The sequence below is a fragment of the Squalius cephalus genome (genome assembly GCF_949319135.1).
Source record: "Squalius cephalus genome assembly, chromosome: 1".
Lineage (NCBI taxonomy): Eukaryota > Metazoa > Chordata > Actinopteri > Cypriniformes > Leuciscidae > Squalius > Squalius cephalus.
Genome location: NC_137122.1, coordinates 41,911,596 through 41,931,728, shown reverse-complemented (window position 1 = coordinate 41,931,728; position 20,133 = coordinate 41,911,596). Strand labels below are relative to the sequence as shown.

The window sequence follows — 20,133 nt, the reverse complement described above, 5'->3', positions numbered from 1 at the left end:
TAATAATAATTCAGAAAAATATAACAATATTTTTAGATATAATAATGCGTTACATTTATATAGCACTTTTCTAGGTGCTCAAAGCTCTTTTACATATGGAAGGGATAATCTCCACAATCACCATCAATGTGCAGCATCCACCTGGATGATGCGACGGCAGCCATATTGCGCCAGAACGCCCACCACACACCAGCTTATTGGTGGAGAGGAGACAGAGTGATAGAGCCAGTCAGTATATACATAAATATTTATATATATATATATATATATATATATATATATATATATATATATATATATATATATATATATATATATATATAAATTATATAAATTGATCCAAGACTAAAAACTCATGACACGCATAATGTTTGAACCTTCAGGGATGACCTCTCCTGAGCAAATATAGTTTTTTGAAACTACAACAGTGAGAAAGAAATAAGAGGTTGGTCAAATCAAATGGCGGGTGTGTAGTCAGAGCCGCGTCCCCCTGCAGAAGTTCTCTTCCTGCCAGCTTTCCTCTGATACACATCAGTCTCGGCCAGCGTGTTCCAGGGCTGGCCGCCGCTTCAGATGAGGAGCTCATATACATTTCCAGATCACAAATTCATCGCCTTCCCCCCACCGCTCCACTGGAACAAATCTGCTTTCCATTCCGTGTCGCAAATCTCATGTTCTAGTAGGGTTGAACTTGGAGGGGTTTGAACTGTGTCGGATGCATCTCTCTCTCTCGCTCTCTCTCTCTCTCCCCCACAACACAGAATATATCCCTCTCTGCTCCTCCAGAGACTATGGCCCTCCCCGCCACTCACAGCTCAGCTCAGCCCAGCACGCCCACTAAACATTGGCACTGTCGCTAATAAGCCTAGGTCGTTAGTGTGCCATGTTTTGGGCTAATTTTCTAATCAGACAGTCAGGGTCACCACCCAAAAACCTCCTTGTGCTGAGAAGTTGTACCACTTCCTCCTACAACACACACACACACACACACGCACGCTTGGGCTCCCATGTGCTGTAATTATATGTGGTGGATGTCATGTGGGTGAAAAGGGAACGCGTGGCAGGCAAAGGCACTCAGCAGTAGGGTCTCGGCCATATGGAGACAGCCTGGAAACTGTCAGGCTCACTTAATAGATGTTGTCCTTTGGGACTCAGGAAGGCAGGTTCATATGGAATAAACACAGCTCCTCGGGCTGAACGAGGATCGGGACGTGAATCACTCCTTAACAATCTTTTCAGCAGCCCCGCTTCCCTCCTACTTTTTCCATTTTGTCCATTTTTAAGGGGTCTCATTATGGGTGAAATAGATTCGTCACCATAGAGACAAGATGTAGAGGAGAATTAAAGAACAATTCACAATGGATTCACAAGAGGAGGCCATCTTAGAAGTTTGTGGCTGCATTCTTGTGAAATCAGCAAAATTGGTCCAGTGAGTCTGTGCTAAATATAGTTAGCACACACTTTAAAGTTTAACAGTCAATTATAAATGAGCTAAAAGTAACATACAACAAAAAGAATGCCACAGCAGCAGGCCGACTCTAGGGTTATCTAAGCGAGCCTCAGAAATCTTAATTACAAGTTAGCGTGCTTTGGCTATGCTTTAGCAGTGTGTGGGTAATTCTATTAGCAGATCTCACACAGACGGCTCGTGTTGCCTTTGAAGGCTTCGAATGCTTGGCTTTTTCATTTCTTCATTATGTTTCATCAATTGTAGATCAGCCCTGGATCAACGATTTGTTTGTGATGTGGCGTGACAATGTTCGTAAGGAAATTGTGTTTCTGTGGGTGTTGAAGGCGAAGTAGCTTGCGGCTAACACGCGCTAGCTTCAGTCTGGGATGGGGTCTGAGTCATCGCCCACTGATCACAATGAGACATAAATTGGAGGGAAGCAGTAGCACAACACAGCAAATGGCTAATCATGTTTTTAGGAGGACTGTAGCTTATCAGCCTGAATGTTTTGTTCATAACATTAGCAGTGTATACAAGTATCCATGTGCATGCATAAAATCACCAAATAGCTGAAATGAAAACGTGGACATCATTGAGTCAATATATCATTGAGTGAGTTTACGTGCATCCTCATAATGCGTTTGTAATTTTGATTTTGCGCAGTCTCTGCTCCGTATCTTCATCCAGAAAGCGATGCAGCGTAGGCAAACCCAGTTACAGCGGCATTGCGATGTTCATCACGGCTCAGAATAACCTTCCAATACGTCAAATGTGTTTTGCATTTGATGTAAGTAAATTAAAACAGCGGCCAGTAACATGCCTACTGTTTCTGAGTTCATCATTTGTATAATGGCAGTAAAAATAACCATTATTCTTGTAAACGGGAGTGAAGAGGTTTGCTCGTGTCAAGTAAACATCTTACTGTAATTAAATCCATTATTGGTGCACATGTAAACATCGTCATTGAAATTTCCAGCTGTTTGTGAGATAATTTGGTGTATTTTTGTCTTAAGTAATTAGTAATAATGTGATGACTCATTTAAATAATTATTACAGGTATCTAATGCAATAAACTAAAGAGAAATCAAAACGGCTGAGTAATAACTATAGGTTTTTCTAAATGATTTAGCTTGTCATAAAGCTGACAGCCTCAGTGAACTTCAGACAAGTTCCTATGTTTATTAGTTTATTTTTCTTTGTCCTAAAACTGAAAATAAAGATATACAACAGCATTCGTCCTGCTGAGTTTAGCTCAAATCCTGATCAAACTCACCTTCCTGCAATTTTCTAGGAACTCTGAGACCTTGATAGCTTGTTCAGTTATAGAACTAAACTCTGCAGGGCAGTGACCCTTCAGCACCGGACTTGAGGAACAAACAGGTCAGCCTATGCAGGTATGCACTTTGTATGCATGTGACGAACTGCAAGTGCACACTTGTGTGTGCGCGTGCAAACAAGGTTCGGCCCTAATCTCCCGTGCAGTACATGAAGTTTTGTAGATGCACATGCGAAATGTCAGTTGTCACAGCCATGAATGCGACAGTAGCATGAACAAAGTGCTCATCAGGCCAGCGCATCTCCTGCAGACACTCTGATGCTTGTCAGGTACAGGTGATTTTAATTACAGCCATTATTTACAGAGCTGAAACAAAGTGGCAAGGTGGCACTGAACCAGGCTGTCAGGCAGCCATACACTCTTACTGGCTGGAGAAAGCTCATTTCCTTGCCTTACTCGCCTTTCTCTCCTCCATCCAGCCCACCCCCTCCTCACGGTCTACTACTTCTCCCCCTGTCTCTTTCTCTCTCTGTCTCCCTGCCCTCCTCCCATTCTGGGTGAAAGGAACATGCAGTAAGAACATTAATCACGCATCATGTTTAACCTTGGAATCATGTCATTTACTGTTAGCTTTGATGTCTACACTCTATCATATGAAGTTAGCCTAATATATTTTATGAATTTATTTATTTATTACACTGCTTTTTGGAATACTTCATTCTGATTGGTCATAAGCAGCTTTCCGCAGTTAAATATTTGATATAATTTTATATATATTAAAATATATAAAAATATATGTTAAACTGTTTAATGGATTTTGTTGCAGGCAACTGATTTCCAACATAGCTGTGCTAGTTTCATGTCAGTACTCTGCTGTCTCTTTCTTCTCACAAATAATTTCAACTCAAGATCAATATTCCATGTCCATTTATATATTTATTGAATAATAACAGACATAATGTACAGTCATTAGGTCATTATTGCAAAATAAAGCACTTTATGATGATATAAGACCAGATCACAGTATATTTTGTGATAATGACCAAGTGAATATATGAATATATATTTAAAAACTGCACTATATATTATATTAATTATATTATTATCATAACAATTCATATTGTTTAATTCCAAGTTAAAATAAACATGAATCCTAGATTTAACATTTTTGGACTTCACTCATAAAATATTATAAAAGCTTCCATCTTTTCTCTTTCATTTAAGACCACTGGACTGAAATCATCCTCAGCTTTCAGGCCAGCTGGAACATTCTTTGAGATAGCAGGAACCGTATTATCTGTGGATCAATGGCGAGTAAGGGGTAGGACGTTAATACTCTTTGATCAAAGAGCTGCCCCATTTCAGTTTTTTGTGAGAAAAAAAAAAAAAGGGGGGTGGTAACAACAGTAGTAACAAGGAGAACAAGAAACGGAGTGTGTGTGTGTGTTTGAGGAAACAAAGGCTAAGACTCTGGCAGATGTTGCAGGGTCTCTGATGACTGTGTAATGACAGATGTTTTGAAGCGTAGCTAGGAGAGGTATGACCAGGCCTAATGATTTCTGGAGCGAGCGCACAGGTACACTAAGAGCAGAACTAATCACACACAGATGGACACACACAGAGAGCTGCAGGAGCAGGCCAGGACACACAGATGTATCTGCCAGAAACGAATTCACGGCCCCCCTGGAAGGCCGGCCGAACGAGCTCCATCTCCAATCGGTTTCTTTAATCATGACTATTAAAGCATGTGCATTTGGATGCATGTCAGTGATGCCCTAAACAGGACGAGACTTTATTGATTATGACATGAACAGCTCAAACAGAAGGTATAAGATATACATATTTTCTACTACACAGACTAGTGTGGGTTGACATGATTTATGATCAGACGCATTTCTTAGGGGTAATCGCAACGGGGAATGTTGAGCATGGGGGAGACAAGGCCCACCTTAAACATCTAATCCTTGGCCCCATAAATTTTAGGAGGTGATCACAAGTTCACAGCTGGATGGAGCACAACAACAGAACGTACTGGTTATAAGATGTTTTTTTAAAAGGTGTTTAAAAAAGTTTTTTAACTTAAAAAAATAAACCCTCTTAAAAATGCAATACTTATAATGCAAGACATTAAAAAAGGCCAAACATACATATACATATATATATATATATATATATATATATATATATATATATATATATATATATATATATATATATATATATATGTATATGTATGTTTGGCCTTTTTTAATATATATATATATATATATCCCTTTTATAAATCAATAAAAATATATAAACATCTGTCTCTTAATTAATCTTTTTTAAAAGCTAAATATAGTCAAACTAAAACAAAAATTTGAATAAGCTAGTCGACAAGTAGATGACTAGTCATCCATTCCTGTATATACAAATTCTGTCTTAGTTAAAAAGCCTTTAAACCAGCGCAAATTAATTGCATGTCGTTTCATGCGCAAGATTTATCTGTCCTTATCTGTATTATGGGAGCTGTGGATTAATTATGTTTCATTTTCCCTATATTGGCCAATTTCATGCCTTTGCACAGTTTGAAAATATTTACACTAGTTACAAACAATTAATTCAATGGCTTGTTAGGCAGCCCAGTGATTTTCTGTGCGAGCGCAGAATGGAGGGTTGGCATCACGTGTGTGCGCTCACATGTGTCTTCATGAGTGAGCTTAGAGAACTGGCATCTGTCATAATTACATTCACTGTGTTGACAAGCCTCGCCATCTAACAAGATACATCCCATTATTGCCAGATGTTTTAAAATTGACATTATAAATGTTTACACTGTGTAGTAACCCGAGCTATTAGTTTCGACTAGCGACATAAAATACTCCAAAAGCCAGCATAAAAACATTAGTGTCAGCTGCTGTAAAAGTTGTGCTATTAATTTTAGCAGAGGATGCAACTTCTCTGAATATGGCCCATCTGTTATGGCATCAAATGGCCCAAATTACTTTACGAAAACAGTTCCATCAAATTATTTTCATCACCGTTTTCACTGCAAACGCCAGCCGCTCAAAGTTAAAAGGTCGTATTTCAGCATCATCCACGCACCGACACGTCCGCTTGGTACGCCTGTGCAACTTTGAGCGCATATGTCATCGGTTAAACAGGCCGCACACATATGTTTTCGCCATTTCACCCATGTGCCACAATAGCTGTGTAATGTTAACAAAGCACTGTGGGAATGTGAGGTTGAGAGGTGCGGTGAAAAGTTATCACTGTAAATTTAAGGTATGACTGGTGGAAGCCCAAGGGTTTACACTGGGGTTATCGGGGGCTTCCACACATCAGCATCTCCTATCACACACCCGACGGTTCCTGTGAAGTGTCATAAACTGCTGGGCCCATTTCCAGTATCTCTGTGGCTCCCCGCAAAGCCCCAAGGGCCGTCTGCTTTACCAAACACAAAAGCAGTGTTGCCTCTCTCTCTCTCTAAAGTCAATATATGTAGCTCTTTGTTTCCTCATATCAGATATTTTCTCCTATCTGAGTTGAGCCCAGGATCATAACCCACTCCCATCTCCCTTAAAAAGGAGGCTGCTGGGAAATGTAGTCCTGTCTTGTTAAAAGGATAGAGTTAGGCTTTATTTTGAGGTTCCACTTATGATATTCTACTAACTATAAGTAACTTTGCAACTACATGTCAATTGACTCTCATTAGAGTATTAGTAGACTGTAGACAGTGGACTGCAAAGTACTTATAGTCAGTAGAATGTCTGTTGGGGACCATTAAACAACAGACCATTAAGCAGACAGTCTACTAATATGCTAATGAGATTTAGTTGCAAAACTATTTATGGTTAGTAAAAAGTGGATCATCAAATTAGAGTGTTACCAATGATAGTTCACCTTTAAAAATGAACATTTTGTCATTAATTACTCTCCATCATGTTCCAAACCTGTATGACTTTCGTTCATTGAATACAAAAGGACATTCTGAAGAATGCACTGCTTCAAAAAAGATGCTTAATTATCATAAATGTATCATAGTAGTTCACATGCTATATTACATCTTTAGTTGGGGCAGAAACCATATTGAAATATTAAGGGATAGACTTACAGTTTTTCAAAACTCACTTTTTTATTTCATTATTTTGTCTACTGATTTATTTATTTTATTTTTTGAAAAGATGTTTTGTCAATTGAACAATTGCCATGTTGTTAAACTACAGTACAATCCATTTTTATTATGGCACAATTGACCAATGCCTCTTGCGTGCAGAACGAACCAAAATTCAATTAATTATTCACTGATTCATTAATGAATCGTTTAGACCATGTGTAAATCCAATGGTTCTTAACAAACGATTCGTTCACACACTATATTACCTTCTATCTTAGTTTTATGAATTCAATTTCATATAATAGCCTTGTGTGAGGAAATTCAAGTCACTATTCGCTGACAATCATTAAGTTAAACTCAAGCCACCAAATCAAGTCTGATTCGTGAATAAATCATTAAGACCAGTGAATGAAACCATGATTCATCCATCAAATCATCGATTCATTCACAAATTTCTGCATCAATACTTCTCACAAACACCAAAGAGATCTAAAGTGGATGTTTTCCTTACACAAAGCTACTGAGTGGCTCAAAAGACTTGAACCTTTTTATGATACTTTTATGAAGTTTGAAACCCCCAGAACCCATTAATTGTAAAAACAACAACTAGTACATTCTTTAAGAACATCTTCTGCATTCCACAGATGATTTAAACTCATAAGGTTTGAAAAGTCATAAAGCTGAGTAAATGATGACCGAATTTTCATTTTTGGGTACACTTACAGCTTTTACAAGCAGGAACTGTGCATCATAAGAGCTCAGGTAGATCTGCGGATTTGCTTTGCGGTGGTTGAGCAGGAAAGCCGTGGCTTTAGGAGCTTTGTGTCAGCTGATCCCAGCACTGCACAAGCTCTGTAACACACACCAGGAAAAGCACAGGTCACCGGGCAAACGGGAGGGATGTGCGAGTATGCATGTGTGTGTGTGTGTGTGTGTGTGTGTGAGACTTGGCCCGTGGCACGTTTTCCTGATGCAGAGTGGGGGTGACAGACAGAGCTGACAGGCCAACCTTTGCACTGCGTAATAGACAGACAGGGAAGTGGGAACCGCACTCTGTCACCGGGGAATACAGATGTAAACATGGCCACTCTCTCACCCACACTCGCCTCCCTGACAAAACATATTAGTGGTGGAGTTCTCAGTGCACACCTCTGTGCTTAAAATTGCTGATGATCTGCATACACGCACACACACACACACACACACACACACTTAGTGCACGCAAGCAAGGGTGCCGCCGTGGGAACGCATAGCCTGCACTAATTGCAGTTTTAATTGTTGTGGTGATTCTAGTGTGTCACTGATATATCTGATGAGTCTGACGTGACTTATTGACAGATCTCTAGAGCGTGCGCGGCGACCTGACAAAAACGCATTGATTAATTACTAGCCATCCAAGACAATTAACTGGAACAGAATGCGAAAACAAGCGGCGAGCAACTTTTGCCGCGCCGCCATCCTACTCTCGTTTAAACCCTCTGAGGATACATCAAACAATTTCTTTCCCTGCGTTTCCAAGGCAACGCTAATATATGAGCTCACCAGTGTTACTGGAAAGCATTTCACTTGACAGTTTTAAAAATGATTTAAAAGCCGGCTTAGTATGTGAATCTCATCCACACTACAGTAAATCAGGCTGTGGACGAATCCCTCTCCAGCTGTCATGAAAGGATCGGGGAGGGGAACAGGCTCCTTTGCCTGTGGTCTTGCTGGAGAGGCTAGTTTAGGTGAAATATCTCCAGATTCCTGCTGTTCTCGTCCATTGTTCACACTCTAGAAAAACCAAGCAGACACTTAGGCCATTTGTTTTCACAAGCCTGAGTACATACAGTTGAGTCCAAAAGTCTCAAAAACACTAGCTTCTAATTATACACATTATACAGTATAGTGTGCATACAAATTTTAAAAATTGAATTTAAAAATTAGCATGCATTTCAGAATTTCTTTATACTTATTATTTCTTCACACGCATGAATGACACTGGAGCTGCATAAACTCTACAAATCTATTTAAATTTGATTTGTGGACAAGAAATAGTGCAGAATCTTAAATAATATGCCATGATGTTTCTTTTTCAAATGTTTTCTTTTTTAAATTTAGATAGTATATTCTTAACCTTTTTTTTTTTCAGCAAGATTTTAAAACCCAGATATTCAATGTCTTTAACAAAATTTCCACCCATCCACAGAAATTGAATTTTCAAGAAGTTCCTAATGTCAAATCTACTCCAAAAAGTTTGGGGTCAGTATTCATTCATTCATTCGTTTGTTTGTAATGAAATTAATACTTTTATTTAGCAAGGATGATTTAAATTGACCAAAAGAGACTTTTACCATTTTATAAAAGTTTTCTATACTTCATTTTCAACATTGATAATAATACGAAATGTTTCTTGAGCAGCAAATCATCATATTAAAAAAGATTTCTGAAGGATCATGTGACACTGAAGCCTGGACTAATGATGCTGAAACTTCAGCTTTACCATCCCAGTAAAATATTAAAATAGAAAAAAAGTGATTTTAAATTGCAATAATATTTTTAAATATTACTGTTTGTACTGTATTTTTTGATCAAATAAATGCAGACTTGATGGGCAGAACAGACTTCTATCAAAAACATAAAAAAAAAATCTTACAGACCGCAAACTTTTGAATACTAGTGTAACTTAAGTATCCTAAATCTAAGACGGCATCTTCTTTGCAGATAAGAATTATAACTAGCTCAGTAATTACAAGTAAATCTATATCTAAATACCCAATATTTGTGAGAAGTGTATTTTATGGTTCAATTTGAGTATCACACATTTAGCTCAGCAACATGTATATTGTAATTAATTGTGCACAACCTCTGAGGCATAGTGTGTTCCAAATTAGTCAACTATAAAGTTCCACGACACCATGCTACCTTAGTAGTCAGCTACCTATGTAAGCAGCAGGCAGCTCACTACGTAGAGGCGAACACTATTGGAGAGGAGCTCTGCTTATATCTGCTTATACCCATCTATTCTACAGCGTTCTTCCTCTCCACTTGCCGATGCATGACACCATCTAACAGAGCCCTGCTTGCTGTTCTCTCTTTGTCTTTTTCCCCCCACCAACTTGTTTTATCTCCCTGAGTCTTTCTCGCTTTTCTCTCCACCTCCGTCTCCCCCCTCCCCTCTTCTGGTGTGTTTCCCTGCCCCTCTCCGATTGAGCTCACTCTCCCCTAGACGGCGCAGGTTGGTGTTGGCACACATAACAATTGCAGAGGAGCTTCTAGCACTTACAGTAAATGAAGCTCGGGCAGCAGCCCACTGAGATGCATTAGATTAGGTAATTGAGATATGAGTGATGGCGCAGGCCAGCCCCTGCCGCAGAGGTCTTGGAAATAAGCATTTGCCGCATCCGGCGTATTACAGGCTCAGATTATGGAGGGCCCTGATAGAATAATGTCAGCTGAACACAAGGCTAAAATTGAACTGTCAAGAACTGTCAAATACACAATAATGTGCTCGGCAAACCCAAGTCATTTCGCCACTCTGGACTGGCTGACGGACCACATGCGTTTCAGAGTGCACTTTGAGAAAACATGCATCTGATACGCATTCAATTTGAGAAACTTGAGATGCTAATTATTTTAAGCAGACGTGCTTCCGTTGACTCTCCTAACAGGATTTGCGAGTGGAAAACTTTGTTTGTTTTAACACTGTTGGTTTTCTTTAAGCGAACACGTTTTTCCCCGCTGAATCTGCTGTGATAGCGTGCTAAAACAATCACCTGTGTATGGATTAATGGCTTTAATTCTGAGGACTGGCAGGGCGTAGCCACACAAATGTCCATATTTCCATCCGTGCCCCGCTGTGAAGTGAAATTGATTCAGGCCTTGGCATCTCTGAAATGTGATGTCGTAAACAACTTGGATTTGTGCATCACAGAAAAAGACCTATATATATGTGTATATATACTACAGTGTATAGCAAATCTCAACTTTAGTTTATATTATCACAAAATGTGAATTATATTATCACACAGCTCTTTATATAAAGTTGTATCAACAAGTAGGCTTATACAGTATATAAACTTTACCTGCATTCATATAGTATACTCAGGTGAAACAATATATACTACAATATATAGCACATCTCAACTGCATGATTGTTTATATTGTTTATTTGTGAGAAGTGTATTTTATGGCTCAATTCGAGTATCGCACATTTAGCTCAGCAACATGTAAATATTAAACTCAATTGTAATTGTGCACAACATTTGAGGCATAGTGCGTTCCAAATTAGTCAGCTATAAAGTTCCATGACAGTATGATTGTTTATATTGTTGAAAAATTAAAATTATATTAATCACAGCTCTCTATATAAAGTTGGATATATGAGTTTATCCAACTTTACCCACATACATACAGTATACTAATGTACAAAGACATATATACTACTTTTTACTGCTAAATAAAAATTTGACTTCAGTATAAGACATGAAGATATTAAGATATTATAAAAAGCACTATATAAATTAAATTGACTAGCCTATTCATGAATATTCAAGGCTTATTTCCTTTACTTATAGAGTGTAGCCCTCAAGTGAACCTTATGAAAACAAACCGTATTATCACTAAATGTATAATTAACTTGTAAATCATCCAAGCGCACGATAAAAAACAGCTCTCCGGCGATGTTTTTTTTTTTCTTTCAGGGTTGAAGAAAGAGATATCATCACTTGAAATAACCCTCAAAATCAATACCTCACCGTTAGCATGTGCTCACCAACTTCCAGTGGCAGCACTTCATTTAGGTAATGGCCTAAAGAGCCAGTGGGAAAAGAGTGGACTGACATGGCAGCCCCACGCAGCACACACAGCAGAGTGCACTTAAAGCACAGCCGACTAAATCAGGGCCAATTAGTGTGTCTGTGGACCGCAGCAGCTGGGCTAAGTCTGGGGGCAGAGGTGCTCGGGGCTGGAGCTGAAAAATTGTGGTAGTCCTGAAGCAGGCCTTTCCTGAAAGAAAGAGAGGAGGGGGGTATGCGAGGGAGAGATAGAAAGAGGAAAGCGGCCCACTGCCGGTCAAAGAATACAGTGCATTCTTTTTCCGCTAACCTCGCCCGACATCAATCACGCAAGCTGGAGGTAGAGTGAGAAGTCAGCTCGGCCACTGAGGAAAAAAATCTGTAATGATTGACACAGGGGCTGTTGTGTCGACCTCTGCGCTTTTATCGAGACTGACTGTAGAAAAATATATTCATTATGGACTTGTTTACTATTTTACTTGTTTACTCTTAGTCCATTAAGCTTTGAAGACATCTATATCCTAGCGTATTTCTAAAAACACTTTTAAACATACTCTGTGTGTATATATATATATATATATATAAAGACTTCAGATGCAAGTTTTATGGTCTTTTTCTTCCAGGAAAACAGACCGAAAATGTTGAATATTCATCTTGCACTAACGCTGAAAGTATAAAGTCATGGTTTATGAATGTGACCTAACTAAAGACTATTGGCTATTAAAAAAAAAAAAAAAAAGGATGTGGCAATATTTAGTATTTTCATGTTGTGAGTTATTTTAGTATTATTTATATACTATTACAGTATTTATTATTATTCTGAATTATCTTTTATTTTTATATTTTCCTTTTAATTTTAGTTTAAGGCTTACGTAATTTACTGTTTGTCATTATTAGTTTTTGTTTTATTTTTTAAAACTATTTCTACATAACTCTAATTTTAGTACTTAAATGGAAATTAGAAATGTTTCTTTGCCAACTTACTGAAATATGTTTCTCATCATGTCAGCCTTATTTAGATTACTGATTTAAATGATTTTGAATAGTTTTAGTTTTAGTTAATAGCAATTAAATTATGACCAATTTTAAAATTCTATATATTTTCTAAATAAATGAAAATAAATAAATAAATAAATAAAACTAAAACTAAAGTCAATCAATCATTTCAAGTGAATTTAGGCATCACAACATCATGTAATGTATGAAAAATGGATATTAACTGATATTTGTAAATCTAAAGGTAAAAATAGGCCATGTATAACTAAATATCCAATACCGACTGATGCTAACAAATAAAAAACAACAACAACAACAACGTGGTACGGATATATCACCGGTGCATCTCTAACATTTTTTCTCAGCGACAGAAAATAGAATCACAGTGATTTTGCCAAATAAGACATGTTACTGGATCAACATATTTTGTTGATCCTGGAACAACATTCCTGTCTGAAAATGTAGTCCTAACCCTATCCCTACCCCTTAACCTCAGAGGGAAATGGCACAGGGAATTGACAGGTGAATAACAATGATGTAGGAGCACCTAACCCTGGTTGTAAGCCAAAACTTGACATAAACTGGAAACTTGTCCTTCAAATCTAATTGGTTGTTTGGAATGTTGATCCAGAATCAACAAAGATGTCGATCCAAGAACCTGATGTACTTGGTGAAATCACGTTCACCATATGTCAACACAAGAGACAGAAAAGTGCAATTTACACAACAAAATGAGTTTGATTTGTTGTGGCGTGTGCATCCCCATCTCAAAAGTGGTTGTCTTTGTATCTTGGCAAGGGCTATTAGATGCTCTGGCATCTCAAACATCCTGAAGGACAGAGTCGCTGCGGCAGGGTGGCAAGAACATGATGTGGAGAGCTAAGCAAAGGTATCTTCAGGACAGAGCAACCGCAGCGGGACAATGAGTGTGAACAATCCGAGCGTTTCATTCATCCCGCTGTTGTCCTGAGCTGGGGCTATCATGCATACGCACGCCACCACAAACAAACTGCAGCATGAGCGCCTCCGCCACTCCTGATCGCCTCCACGGTTTCAACCTGCAAATTCCTTTGGCTTGTTTTAAAGGAAGAAGCGTCCTATTCTGTCAATGTCACCGTGGATATCCCTATATACAATGCAATTGAAGATAAGCCTAATCTTGCACACCCACACGGCATCTTCATTTTTTCCTGTATCAAAGCCAACAGAGTGTACAAACCAGAGGATTAGCCACAGACTTCTATCCTTTTGAATAAACTCAAGCACAATACGTGCAAAGTAAACCTAGCAAGGACAAAACACAAATATTGTTCCATGTACATCTAACATATAAATAATAAAAAAGAAATCCATTATTGTGTATGTAGAATATGTCAATGTACATTTGATATCAAATTTCTACTTAATAATAAACAATTTAATGCACTTTTTATGCACTACTTGTGCATTTGTCGAATGCTTCTTTCCATTTTATGATTTTCCACTACAAAACCAAGGCGCAGACATGCTTCCTAATTTGAATAAGATTAGATATACAGGGTATTAGAAGATTTCTGTTGCATAAATACAGGGTTCATAACATCTGCGCTGGTACACGGTGTCATTTGTTTGTTTACAAATTGAAGTAAATGGATTATGGAGGCCTTCTTTACAACACAGAGATCTACAAACAACACAACAGTTCCATGTAGGAGAAATTTCATGACTCTTTATGAGGTAATTTCCTCCATGTCATACATTAGAAAAGCTGTCTGTGTAGATTAAAAAACAATATTCAAAGCAGACGTGAAGCTATTGTGCTTTGAGTACGCAGATTAAAAAACACAGATACCGCTTAAAAAGCTCATGCCGAACACAAACAAAAGTTATAAATAAAAAATGATATTATTTTTATAGTATAGTCTTCTGGGTCTGATTTTTTTTTTTTTTTGTTGCCAAAATGCTAATGTTATATATGAATTTATTTTCATCACATCAGCTAAAGGCCTTAATTCTGCTCTCTTATTTTAATACTTGGCTTTACGGCCTGTAATTGTATGATTTGCATTTTTTTTCCCGCCCATTATAAATAATCCATGCAACACACGGCCTGGCTGCCAAGCTGGCATCACTTTCTATTTAATCTTGTGAAACAGTCGCTTTATCTCCTTGTTCAACCTGGGGTTTATCTTTTGTTGTGGCACCGTACTATTGATGTGGAAATGTTTACAAAGCAATATACTTGCCCCATTTAGCGAAAGCAGGAGTTCAATGTATTAATATGATCATTTTATCACCCCCAGTGTGCTTCACTCAGTCATTGACTTAATAACAGGCACTGTTTTCTTTAATGGCTCCTTTGCCTAGGACGTGGTGTTTTGTTAACAATGCTGTAATAAGGAGGCAGCATTTATACATATCACCAGGAGAGCAGAGACCGTTTTTTTTGTTTTGTTTTGTGGTGCAGAACTATCGACCGTGGTATTCTCCTTCAACTCCCTGTGGGGATGAGAGCGGAGCCCCCGTTACATCGGCATGTTCTCCATTATCATTTCAATACGAGTATGACACACCGGCGAGTGGCAGAATGCTCCGTTTCTATTTCCACTCCACAACTGATAGCAAACGGAGTCTGCCCGGTGTGAGGTTTCCCCAACACCCCCCACCCTTTTGCCCTGCCGCAAGCGAAACAGCAACACTAGCAACTAGCGTAATGTGCGCCGCGAGGCCCCGGCAGCACAGGACAGGCTAAGACTATAACCGGTTACATAATCACCGCAATAAACACGTTCCGATTGTACTCAACACACAGCACTTAACTCCCACTGACGATAACAGAGTACGCAGCAACCCTTCGCCAGCTTCCAAGGGAAATAAAAGAGGGAGCGATCTAACACTATACTTCATTCTCACACTCAAGGGCCATGCATTTTCCAAACAATGAAACATATAATCACTGCGGCCCGGGGATATTTTACAGTCAACGTACATGGTGTTTGAACAGACTGAATCTTTGTTAAGTCATGGGGAATAATCAAATTCGGAAAATGGGCGCTTGTTTTATTTTTAAGGGAATTCATGAATACATAGTGTCAGATTATATTAAACATATTTATTTGAGAAAAATATTGTGATATTATGTGTAATATAATATTGCGTTTTCAACGTGAAGCCCGTAAAAAAAAAAAAAAAAACAGTGACAATTTACAATTTGTTAACATTAGTTACTAATATGATATGATTAATAAATACTTTAGAAGTATTAGTCATTGTTAGTTGATGCAAATCGCAACATTTCTTAATACATTATTAAAAGTGAAAGTTGCATCTGTTCACAAATATTATTTAATAGACCTGAGCAAACATGAACTAACAAAAAAAAGATAACAAAGATGAATAAATACTGTACGAAATCTAATGCTCATTGTTAATGCTCAATGTTAACAATGGGACCTTACTGTAAAGTGTTACCAAAAATCATATGGAAAAATGGTGAAAGAAACACACACACACACACACACGCTGCATTTTTACATTTTCAAAAAACATCACTTAGTATGATTTATAAGATGTTTTCCTTATGGGGACCAAAAAATGTCCCCACAAGGACAAGGATTTCGGATATTGCCATCTTTGTGGGGACATTTTGTCCCCATGACATAGGGTTTACCAGGAACAGACACACACACACACACACACCAATTTTATTATATATTCTCTTTTCTAATTCCTGTCAAGAGGAGCTGCATTTAAAATGAGAGGACTGGCAGAAATCTGCATGATGTATTCAGCATCTAATGAGCGGCAGGGTGAATTGTAGGCACAGGGCATATGCAGTGCCCTGCGAAATCCCCTCTCCAGCACACTATGATTATTCACCCTCATGTAGCTTTGCACTTCCTCTATTCGGTCAAGCCCACAGGATTTACCAATCCAAAAGTCTGACGGCTCGAGAAAAAGAGGCCTGTCCTCCTCCAGAAGGGCTCCCTGCTTTGAGACGCCCTGGCGCACCACAACTGAGGCGCATCCATCTGTGGGCCTTGTAGGTGCTGTGGAGATAACCAATTTTTCAAAGCACAACCAGAACTTGCATAATGCCTCATGCTCCCACGTTATGACTCACTAAATTACATAAACAGAATGTGGGGTATTCTCTCTCTCTCTCTCTCTCTCTCTCTCTCTCTCTCTCTCTCTCTCTCTCTCTCTCTCTATCTCTCCCCTTCTTCGCTCTTTTAGCATTTTTCTTGCCATTGTTATTTCTTCCAAAATCATTTTCAACCCGAACAAAGCTACTGAAAACAATGTAATGAGGGTATAAAAAGATATGTCAGCTTATGTAGAGGATCATGTTTTCTTTACGACGATAGGGGGGTAGACAATGTATGGGAGATTAAACCACACACAACATTTTTTACTTAATTTTAATCTGAAAATGACCTCTCGTTTTCAACAGAATAAAGCAATAAAAAGTCTGGGGGAAAATTGCTTAAAAACTTAAAATGAGAATATGTAAAAAAAAAAAAATTAAAAAAAAATCACAAGGGCATTGCATGATATTTCAATTAAAAATGCTTGCCAAATGTGAATAAAACCTACTGAATATTTGTACAAATTTGTAATAAATGACTCCTCCCTCAAATGATGTTCCACGTGAACAGCCAATTAAAACATATGGTTAACTTTGAATGATACACTGGAAGTTACATTTTACCTGCTTTGTACAAATATGTGATTCCTCACAGTAAAAAAAACAAAACAAAAACAAACAAAATGAAATCAAATTAAGTATTTGTACAGTATAAGTTGGTACAAATGTAACTTCCAAAATATCATTCACTGTCTACACATGATTAGCTAAATGTGTGGAGTGGACAATAGTTTTTATTTATATTTTTAGGACATATGTATGCATTTTACAAACATTTTAGTTACATTGAGTGACAAAACTGTAGCACAATATGTAAATAAAATATATTTAAAAATATCAACTACTAGCGAATTATTTTACACCCCTCCAACAAATTATATTACACCCAAACAGCCAATCAACCATGTCATCAGCATTGAATTATATTTGTTGACATTTTACCTGCTTATATTGCACAAATATACACATTTAATCAAATTCACATTTCATTTTTAATTTTAATAAATGAGTGGAAGTATTTGTACAGTATACATTGGTGAAAATATAACTTCCAAAATATCAATCAATGTCTACACAAGAATGTGTTTTGATTTGTTGAATGACATACAGTATGATTTCTTATTTTAACTTATTTTTTTACTTGGTGAAACTTAAAATGTAAAGTAAGCCACAAAATGTAAATAAAAACTAGCAACTACACCCTAAACCCCTCCCACAAATGAGGCTATATACACACAAACAGCCAATCAAAACAACGCCATGTGGTCAGAATTGAATAATATTTTACCTGTTTATATTACATGTGTGATTCTATGTGATTCCACACATTTAATCAAATTCAAATATTAAAAGATCTTAGATACATTTGAAGTTAATAAGTACAAATAGGGTCCGGAAATGTAAATAAAAGCTGTTGTTTCACAACAAGCAGCTGCATTCTTAACTCCTCCCACAAATTATGTACCACACTAACAACCAATCAAAACACAGCCATGTGGTCGGCACCAAATGATGCGTCAGAAGTTGCGTTTCAACCTTCTTCTGCAGTACAAATACATGAATCCACACTCTCAATCAAACAGATCTGTACTGAACACCATTCACTATAGCGCCCCTTCATGTGAGAGTCAAGTCATGGCCCAAGAGTGTCACATAAAGTGCATTAAGTTCAACTGTTAGTTGTAATTGCTCTCGTAAGTACTTTCCGATGCAGATGTCATTATAATCATTATCATTTTTGCAGCCTGAGAGAGTCATCAATATTCCAACAAAGGTTCGGAGAAGGAGAGCGAGCGTGTGCGAGGGAGAGAATATCAACAAAACAAACTATAATTCCCCGCTATTTCAATTACCCATCATTAGCTCGCATTTCCATCCCATTGCCATTCCCCCAGCAAAATCAAGGTCTCTCACACTCATCCCCATTAGCTGTGATAAAAGCATGCCTGGTGTTTAGCAACAAAAGCAACTCGCTGCTCTGTTAGCTGACTGATCACACTATGAGACCCAGGCGTTCTCTGACATTAACACGCACACACACAGATACGCGTATCCGTCAACTGGAGTCCTCGGCGAGAAATTCCCTTTCCTTTGTAGGTCAGACTTAGATGCAGGCATTCTCAGATTGAAAATTTCATTATAAAACCTGCCGTAGGCTACACCCACCCCACTGCCTTAGCCCCGGGACTCACGACACTATATTGATTTTAATAGATACCAACTCACCCCCTCGTGACGCGAGAGCTCTTGTGTGGAAGAATAGCTACCAGGCAGTGTTAACAGTGGCCGCACAGCTCCATGAAGCAACACTCATGCACTCTCACACTGAATGGAAAAAGATCATTTCTAACAGCAAGGCAAGAAACAAAAAAGCCACGCGCAAGGGGGAAGCACACAGAAACAGAACGAGGGAAGGGAAATGAGAGAGAGACAGGGAGGGAAGAGAGAAAAGAGAGAGAGAAAGAGAGAGATGGGAAATTAATAATCCCAGAGACAAGTCCCCTCTGTGTTATTCATCAGGCTGCTTTCTTGCAAGCTGCGGAGGAGCGGAGATATGCAGATGGGAGGGGCCAACGGCACACTCCATTGGTTCGAGTGCCTCATTCCTATACATCGCAGCCAATCCACTTTTTTTTTACCGTGCTGCCTCGCCTTGGAGGTACAAATACAGTAGCTGCCTTGCGGTTTCACGAGAGGGAAGAGAGGAGAGGATAAAAGACAAATGAGGAGCTAAAAAGGGGGGAAGAGGAGCAGGGAGAGGGGAAGGCGCTGGATGAGGAACACTGCTTAGGGGCTCAGCAATGCTGCCATCAGTTAATGCACTATTAACTTTATTTGAGCTGACTTCCCATATGATTCTCTGCGGAGGGGTCACTCATTGGTGCGCGATTTCTTCCCAAATCACATCATAATGAAATTGCTGGCTATTTCCCAAACCTACAACAACAACAACAACAATAATAATAATAATATAATTTTTTTTTTTTAAAAGAGAGGGGAAGGAAATAATGCAGGTGATGTTGGCTGTTGGCTGGCTGCCCTTGCTGTCAGACATTACAGGCAATTCCTTGCCTCCATTTTCCATGTTACAATGAATACATTTCACAGCTCACTTGCTCTAAAGTGTGGGTGGTACAGCATAACAACCTACACCATGTGAGAGAATATCTAACACTTTCACCTCTCTATTTTTCTCTGCCGTTGCAGTAAAGCGAAGCGAGTCTCCAAACCTCCACACTCAGCCAAGCTCATCAATTATTGAGGCTGCACATCGGCCCCACAAAATCTGATGCTTTAAATGTAGTTTTGTGTTACAGTCTGAGTGAAAAAGCTGATGCAGAGGAAAGGCTTATTTCGCTCCTGTGCGCAACTGTGCGGTCTTCACCAGGGCTACGTTGTGTTGAACAATCTGTA

General features: G+C 38.5%; 1 protein-coding gene across 13 annotated transcripts in view; it reads right to left on the bottom strand.

Moving 5' to 3' along the window:
- rbfox1 (RNA binding fox-1 homolog 1) overlaps positions 1-20,133 on the bottom strand; it is a gene marked incomplete at its 3' end in the record, with an annotated part of 266,295 nt that overhangs the window by 53,485 nt on the left and 192,677 nt on the right. The window contains exon 1 of one of the 13 annotated variants that reach the window (XM_079894967.1): positions 18,946-19,245. The exons of 11 other annotated variants lie outside the window; for them this stretch is intronic. Of the gene's footprint in view, positions 1-18,945; positions 19,246-20,133 lie in introns of those variants that run through there. One more of the 13 variants, XM_079894970.1, reaches the window with a different exon arrangement.